Below are 9,488 nucleotides of genomic sequence, written 5' to 3' on the forward strand. Positions count from 1 at the left end.
CACGTTCGTATTTTTTTTGCTATAGTAGATTTTGTGGTTTCTTGAGTTAATAAGTTTTTCAATATTTTTATAACTGTCCAATAGCTTCGAGGTGTAATATATCACTCACTAATGTATTAATGTTAATTTAATAATTATAGAAAATGTGCGAATGAATCATATTGTTGATATACATTCTAAAATTACGTGTAATGAGTAAACAAACAAAATATTTGCTCAGTTATGAAACCCAAACAAGTAGAAAACCAACACTTGACTTTTATTTGGGTTTTTAAAATATACGATTTTATATGATTTTCAATATACCGTGTGAAAACTCCTATTCTCACGATACAATATTTTAAAGATTTTTATACATATTTACTCTAAATCCACCTTACAAGGATTATTGTTTATATTTATCTAATATATTTATAGATTATGTTATTGATGTTATTGTAAATACGATACGTTCTCAATAAGCAACGACCATTTTCATAACACCAACCTCTGTATTGTTGTTTATACAAATTTATCAAAGCAACAGATTTTTTTTCCTGTTCTTCACACAATGGATGAATTTCAGGCAAAATTATAAATAATTGACGAATTATACGCTCATGTATTTACATTAAATACCTGTCCCATTTGTAAAACAGGGGGCTTAAACCTTCAACTTTGTATTTTAAAAAAATTGCCCGACGACTCCCCTCAATTGAATTTGTCCCTGTACTATTTATTTTTTTGTACTGATCTATAACTTGGGATAATCCACATGTATCAATTTAATTTTCCGTTAACCTCAATCAATATTCATCGCGTATTGATTCAATTCCGGCCCTGAGTGCAATATTAATATTAATCGTAATTTTCAACGTACAAGGACAAACGGCTTCGACAGGACATTGTAATGTATGCATCGGGCATCAGAACAATTACATAACATGAGATGAAAGCCCACGCATTGTTTTAATATTTGGTAGTTGGGTCCCCCCAGAGAGTTACATTGTAAACAAATTTTAAGTACCTCTACCTGTTTGTAAGATGCAGGTTTCTAATAACTTTATGAAGTGGCATTTGAGTTTGCGTATAAATTAAGATTTGGCATTGTGTTGAAATATTTTCAGATTCTTTAAGCATTTTCAGTTTGTGTACATAAACAAGTTTTTCAGATATTATCCAGTCCATTAAATTGGTTTTTTACATAATTTTTATTGACAGTTTTTTTAAGTTATATAGTTATTATATATTTAAAATTAAATTTATTTCCAAAATTACATGTTTTTGCCAATTTTACTACCTGTTTGTGAGATTGTTGTTTGTAATAACATTAAACTGTGAGACTTGAGTTTATGTCTAAATTATCATATTTTATGATGTAACATAATAATATAATTTCAGGTTAGATAAGTAGAGACATTTTTCAGATTCAGTTAATTTTATTATTTGCCTTTTTATTTAATCTATTATCTATGTATAATTTCATGATGCATTTAAAATATTTTGTGTATTGTAATTGTGTATTTTTTTATATATTATAACTTTTATTTTTTTAAAATTAATTGATTATTTTCAATTTAAAAAAAATATATTTTAAATTTATGAAATTACTTTAATTTTTTATTATTATATTTTATATTTAATTGTTTATTTTTTATTTTTTTTTGAGCTTAAATTTTCATATTACATAAATTTAAAGTAAAATATTATTGTTTTCTATTTAATTAATTATTTTATTCAATTAATCTTAATTAGATTTAGTTTTAATAACAATATTAATAATGAATTTTTATTTTATAAGCTTAATTCTATATTATTTCAAAAAAGTTGTTTATTTTATAATATATATTTAAATTATTTTTTTTTACTTTATATATTTAAAATTATAGTTTTATTTTTTTTTAATTTAAATGACTTTTTATTATTATTTTTTAATTTTATAATATTAATTTTAATTTTTTCAATTTAATTGTTTATTTTTCTTTTCTAGCTTAAATTTTCAAATTTCACATAATAAATTTAAACCAACATTATATATATTTTTTTAATTTAAATGATTATTTTTGATTTTATAAATTTAAAACAATAATTTTTTTATATATATATTCATATCTTTTAATAATTTTTATGCGTTATAAATTTATATTGACAGTTTTTTTTTAATTTAATTGACTATTTATAATTTTTTTAAATTTAATTGTTTATTTAAATTTTTTAAATTAAATGATTAAATTTCATGTAACAATTTTAATTATTTTTTTTTTTAAATAATGGGTTATTTTTAATTTTTTATATAATTTTAAAGAAACTATTTCAATTATTATTAATCTTTTAATTTTTAATATTTTAAATTTCATAAACTTAAATTAACAATTTTAATTAACTTTGATATAATTATTTTTATTTTTTTAATTTAAACAATTTTATTTAAGTTAATTGATTATTTTTAAATTTTTAAAATTTTATAAATCTATAATATTAATTTTAATTTTTTCAATTTAAGTATTTATTTCTAATTTTTAAGCTTAATTTTCAAATTTCATAAATTTAAAGTAAGAATTCTAATTTTTTTAATTGAATTAGTTATTTTTAATTTTAATATTTTAAATTTAATTTCTTCAAATTCGAAAATTAAAATATTTATTATATATTTTTTTATTTTTTAAATTTCAATTTAATTGAATTTTGAATTTTAAATAATATTTTTTTTAATAATATTTAATAAAAATTTAGATAATAATTTCAATTTCATTTTCCAAATTAATTTTTTCATCCTTATAGTTTTTTTGTTTTTAATTTTTCGATCATTATTTTTTTAAATCCTCATAATTAATTTAGATTTTGTTAAAAACATTCTTTCACATACTTTTTTAAAATTATTTTTTAATTTTTTTTTATAGAAAATATACTTTAAATTTAATATATATTTTTCTTAAATACTCTTACACATTTTAAATAATTATTTCAATAAATTTACTTAATTCGTTTCTTTATTAATTTTCTTCTTTCTTTTCAATCATCTTAATTATTCTAGATTCATTTTTCTAAATCTATAATTATATTTCATTTTCATCTTTCCTAAATTCAATAATACATTTTAGATTTAAATATATTCGGAATCTTAGATATGTCATTACCAATTTTGGAAAAGCAGACACACTTGTGTACCAAAACAAGACCTGTTATGGCAATTTTTGTTGCCAGAAAATTTTCTAGTCCAAGTAAAATTTACGATTTCTGCGTAATGTATGCAGACTGAAAATGGATTAAGTACGAGCATATGCAAAATAATCGTAACACTAAATTAAAACTTAAACTGTTTAAAGACATTTACTTCGCATTATCCTTGAATTTGTTTTTTTCGTTTTATCCATATACGATTTTATAAAGACATTGTGAAAAATGATGTTTAAATACACAATAATGCCTTATATGGCCGGCGCAAGCATGTAATTATAAACAACTTAAAACTTAATACTGAATTTACCTTTAACAATGATAATTGCTCGTAAACATATTTTAAACTTTCATTATCTACCATTTTGTTCCTGTAGTTTTTTAGTCCAGTTTGTGCGTTGCACAACACCCATTTATTTAACAACAACAATATGAACTAGGTATATGGGTTAAGCGTATCAGCTGCGTGCATTACGACAATATGTATATAGCGAAAAAATGTAAAATTCACTTGTTATGTCACTTGTTTAAAAGATAACAGGCCGCCCACAACACCGCGTTCGACGCGAATTTCCAAAAACGTATTGTTTAAGCGCTTTTTTAAAAAAGGATTTTATGTGTTTGACCTTAGGTTCGTTCCTTCTCGTATGCAAATAGAGTGGATTTCACGGAACGCTCGTCAACCGTCAAATAATTCATCATTACGCCGCCCACACTCAACTGTAAAAATTAAGATGGAAAATCCATTGGATCCAATTTGTATCGTAACAAATGTACCTACAGATAATGGATCTTCAAAACTTTTACTTTCTCGCTTAATTAAATTTCGGTTTGCAGCCTTTCCAACGATGTATTTCTCAACCTTTGGATCTTATACTCAGTGGTATAGAAGGTATAGAGACAATGGTTCAATGAAGATTAAGCTTTTCAAGATTCTTCTTGCAGAAGTTTTCTATAAAGCAATTAACAGTGTGTTATTGACTTCAAAGAGGAAGAACTGTCGTTTGTGGAAATTGACAATCACATGAATCGAAGTCGAAGAACTGTCTGAAATCGTTGGATAGTGTTATCTGAAAGACATTCGACAAGTTAAGGAAGACAGTTTTTCGATATAATAATACCCTATTTTCTCCTCTCTATTTCCAGTGACAGAAAAAATGCATATAGAGTCAATGGTTCAATGAAGATTAAACCTTTCAATATTCTTCATGGAATGGTTTTCTATAAAGCAGTCAATGTATTCACTTCACTGTCTTCATCAAGGTACTTCAGAAGAAGAAGAAGATCACCTCATTACATCAGTACCAAGACAAGTCTATGAGTATCTGGATCATCGTGGATGTCCAATTGATTATTAATTAAACATTATTGATCAATTTTTTTGTGTATTACTCCAAACACTAGGTACGGTACTACTGAAAGTGATTTTTATTTTATGTCACTGTGTATATTTACACACATTTGAGTTATCAAAAAACAATGATCCTTTCTATTCAACACACACACTCGACCTGATTCTTTATTAAGTGCGATTTTATCGGTACGAATATCAGTATCGGGCATAATTTAGAACCGTAATTGCCAATAATCAAGTGGCTCGATAAACTAATACGTGGCTCGGCTGATCAATCTAACAGCCAAGGGCTCAACGGAATTACAAGGTAAATTATTATGATGCCGTTCTGGTACCTAAAGTGTGCTATTAAACGTGTTATTTATTCTATATAAGCGGATATAAAATTTGTAATAGGAATTTTTTTTTATATTACGATTTATTTATGGCTTTATTACACTTCGGTCGGCTTTTTTAAGCGTGAGAATGTGGAGCGAAATATTAAAATTTCAATGGCACCTGTAATGTGGCTAAATCGGTCGCTTTAATGATATCATTGGGCAACGATAATTACGGCTGGGACAATTAAATAAAAGAGTTTTTTTAATAGTAGATTAAAAATTACATAATTTCTATGGCTGGCCGACACTTTACGAATAATTAATACCTTTTATTAACACTTTAATAATTAATTGTAACGCTAGTTCTATTTAATTAATCCGTTGTAGATCAATTGCGAAGTAAAAAAAGTCGGAGAAAGTTTTGCCAGAATAATAAAACAAAAGTTTGATAAAACGATAATCTTTTCAAGTTTTTTAGAATCAATGTTAGATCACGAATTACCTTTATGTAATTATAGGTGATTTAGTTATTTGAAAGTTTGTATTTCATTTTCATTTTTTGTTTCATTTATAGACATTATAACCATATATATTTTCTTAATGGTTCTGAATTATAGGAATTGATTAAGATTTTTGATAAATCACTAATGGTTAATAAATTAAGTAATTTCAAATAAGAATCAAAGATTGTTCTTTAAATTTTTGTCAGTACCGTACTTATTTATTATATATTATTTTATTTTATTTTTTTTAATTTAAAAGTATTTTATGTCAATTTTGCATATTTTTATAAACAAATATTCCATAATTTTTTTCAGGAATCATTTTTAATAATAATTGTTTGATTATTGATTTCAATAAATTGTCAAATTTTTATTCAGATTTTGTAATATTAAATGCTAGTTTGCTGAAATAATTTAAAACTTTAGACTTATAAAAAAATATTCTATAAATTCTAATTTTTAAAAACGTTATTAAATAAATATTCTTGATTAATAAAAAGATATTCCAATAAATTGTCAAAATTTAATTGAGTGTTTGACGTATTAAAAGACATGTACTTTTTTATTTTTTTTCTATATATTTAATCTGTATTATTGAGAAAACCTCAGAGTTTTTGTATTTTCAGATTTTTTATTTAAGTTTTTTATATGAATTTTGATTTATTTGCATAAATTTTTAAAATAAATATTCTACAAATTTTACCTTTTCAAGAATCCTTATTTCTAGATAAATTGTTAAAATTTATTTATTTATGAGAATTTGAAATATTGTTTTTGATGAATTGAATTTATCAAATTTTTTATTTTAGTTGTTTTTTCTTTTTTAGTATTCACTTCTTTGTAAATTTTCATAAAAAATATCTCTATATTTAATATACATTTTTGAAGAAACCCTGAATTTTTTATTTAAGTTTTTTTTTTTGAATTTTAATTTAATTCCATACTTTTATAAACTTAATTTTCTATAAATTTAACCTACTTCTTCAAGAAACCTCAGATATTGCTTAATATTTTAAATTATTATTATGAATTCTTATTTAAAAAAATATATATTTATAGATTTTTTTAAATTTTAAATTTTTTATGTCAATTAATATCTTTCCATATCTTTTTCAAGAAATGTTAGATATTTCCTGATAAATTATTATAGATTAATAAATTAAGATATTTCTATATAAATTAATAAAATTTAAATAAGAATTAAGAATATTAAAGGTAACATTAATATTTTTTTGAGTATTAATTTGTTCATAATTTTTTATAAAATATATTCTATGTATATTTAATTTGTATTTTTGATGAATTGAATTTTTCTTGTAGTTTTTTGAATTTTATTTTTGTTGGATACTTTTATATAACTTAATTTTCTATAAATTTAAACTACTTTTTCAAGAAACTTCAGATATTGTTATTGTTTTTTAATTATTGTTTATTTTATATTCTATTTAATTTTAGTTTAAAATCTTTCCTCATATTTCTTAACTTATATTGGGTTATTTTTAAAGTATTTAGAGAGTTTAAGCTTTTCAGGTTTCTGTAAATTAAATTGTTTGTCTTTTTAAATTTTTAATTTATGTTACGTACATACATAAATTATTCAGTTACATCAAAGATTATATTATATACGTTTACAAAGAGGAAAAATATATTTAATTTTTGGTTATACTTCAAATTCATTTAATTATTTTTTATATATTTTTTTTTAAGTTTTTTTTTACCTTTTTAATTTTTTAAGTAATTAAATGAATTTTTATTATTACATTTTCAGAAAACCTTATTAAACTAATTTTTTATATTGTTTCAATTATTTTTTAAATGCTCTTTTGTAAATGAAATTAATTATATCGTAATTAATTTAGAATCAGTAATTATTTTGTAAATCTTGTAAATCTCTTTTAATTGAATGATTTCTTCAGTATATCATCTAAATTTAAAATTAAAACTTCACTTCTCCTACTTGGAATCAAGAACTTGAAATACTAAAAGTACGGTACTGCTCGCCAAACCATTAGTTCCGTGCCAAATAAGCACAATAAAAAAACAACATTTAATTGTTTAGCACAAATATCTCATATTAATATTGTATAAATCACACGTTTATATCTGCATACATTTAAGCCTAATTGTCCAGTGATAGGGGTGTGACACCCATGAAGAAATATATCGACGTTGCAAAATACCACCATGAAAAATAATGAATGTACACAATTTTTTGCAACCGCACATGCACAGTTTAATTGATGGGGCACCAACAAGTCGAAATTTATCCAATAGATAATTGTGGTGACAACGATAATAAATACGTTGCGTTGCACAACATATAAATAATATTCTTGGTGCCGCGACAATTACGATCGTATAGAGCCCGGATTTATTGTGGCATTTGTCTTAATTAATTAATTATTTTTAAAATAATTATTGCCGACGAATATCCTTGCTTTGCGTTTTTATCCAATCAATGTTTTTTAATTAAAACATAATTTCTTTATTATTTTTCCTTATTAATTTATTGTACAATAACATTTATAACGCAATTAACATTGAAGATGTGAACAAGTAATTAATCCATTGAATGCCAAGATTATTACGTGTATTTAAATAAATTTCAATCTAATAAACCAACCGTCGTTTATTACAAATTGGATTATGAAATGGGGGAAAAATTCCTGATTTATTACCAACGATCGGTATTCGATATGTTATAAATCAACTTTGTAATTGTTATACATAAGGGTTTTTTACAAAAAATATTATGTAGACGATGTCTAAGAGTAAATACGTGTAAATACTAATTTATCGACAGCTACTACTTGATTTATGGTGAAGTTGTGTGTTTCGTACTTAAAGGCTTCAATGCAACATTCCTATAAATCATAAAGGACATACGTTCGACCAGACTTGAAAACTAAATATTGGTTACAAAACGTACTTATTAAATTACAGAAAAGGTAAATTCAATTACTCTTTTACAAGATCCGACCAACGATACGTAAATGTGATTTAATGCAATAAATTTATAATTATACATACGATGCACCTTTAAAACATAATTATTGTTAATAAGATCATTAAACTGTGATGTAACACTAGAAAAAAACTAAACTGAGTAGTCGTAGTGGTGCGTATATCGTAGCCAAAACCGTGGCCCACACACGTTTGTGCCTGTTAGAATATTTATAACTTCATCAAAAAAAGAATATTTTAATAATAAATCTCCCGTGTAATAAATACAGAAATGCACGGAACTAATAAATAATTCCGTTCCTTTAAACGGCTCCCATATCCATATTTCATGAATCCGCCATAATTAAATTATCTGAAACCGATAAAATGTATTTTATAGACAACAAAGGTGTAGATTTTATTACTTAATTTAACTTTTTAATGTCGGATATAAATTATAAAGATTTAGTTGACTTCAAACTACATTTAATAGTAATAAATCAATTAGGTGTACGGTCTTTTCGGTGTCCGGAGCCGTACTAAACAACGGACGTTTTTTCTTTTTTTTTTTTTTAGCACACCAAAATACGTCAAAGTGTATAATTTACGGTTTGGCGTTGTGCATGGACTTTTGCCGAATGCCTTTCAATGATTTCGGGGTGAATGAATGCGTCCCGAGCAATGAAATGTCGTCCCTGTGATCAATGCCTTGGCACTCCAGTGCCAGCGTTTCGTATTGTCCGGTGAGGAACATGAAAAATTGTATTTTCAGGTGAATCTAGATAGAGAATTTAGAAAGTTGTTTATATTAATTGTCCATTTATGGGAGGTGTTTTAAAATTTTAACTAAAAATATAAAATTTGACGTCAATAATTGTCTCATCATAAATTAGGTTCCAAGAAATTTATTTATGGTTTTAACGTTTAAATTTAACATAAAATAACTTTTTTTGAAAAACAAACAGTTCTTAGTTAAGGTTCTACAAGCAAATTTATGGTACGATGAAATAATTCCATATTCTTGGCTATTCATGAAGAGGAAAAATTTCTTCTGAATTTACTTAAAAAGCTCATTTTTGAGTAAGATTTTCAGGCTCTTCTGAATTAAACCTTTTATTATTTCCAAATTTGGACAATGACAAAAATGAATAAGAATTTCTCATATATCATTTTAAAGCTTCATTTTAGACTTTCTCATGAAGAAGCAGAATT

The sequence above is a fragment of the Aethina tumida genome, chromosome 4 (genome assembly GCF_024364675.1).
Source record: "Aethina tumida isolate Nest 87 chromosome 4, icAetTumi1.1, whole genome shotgun sequence".
Taxonomy (NCBI): domain Eukaryota; kingdom Metazoa; phylum Arthropoda; class Insecta; order Coleoptera; family Nitidulidae; genus Aethina; species Aethina tumida.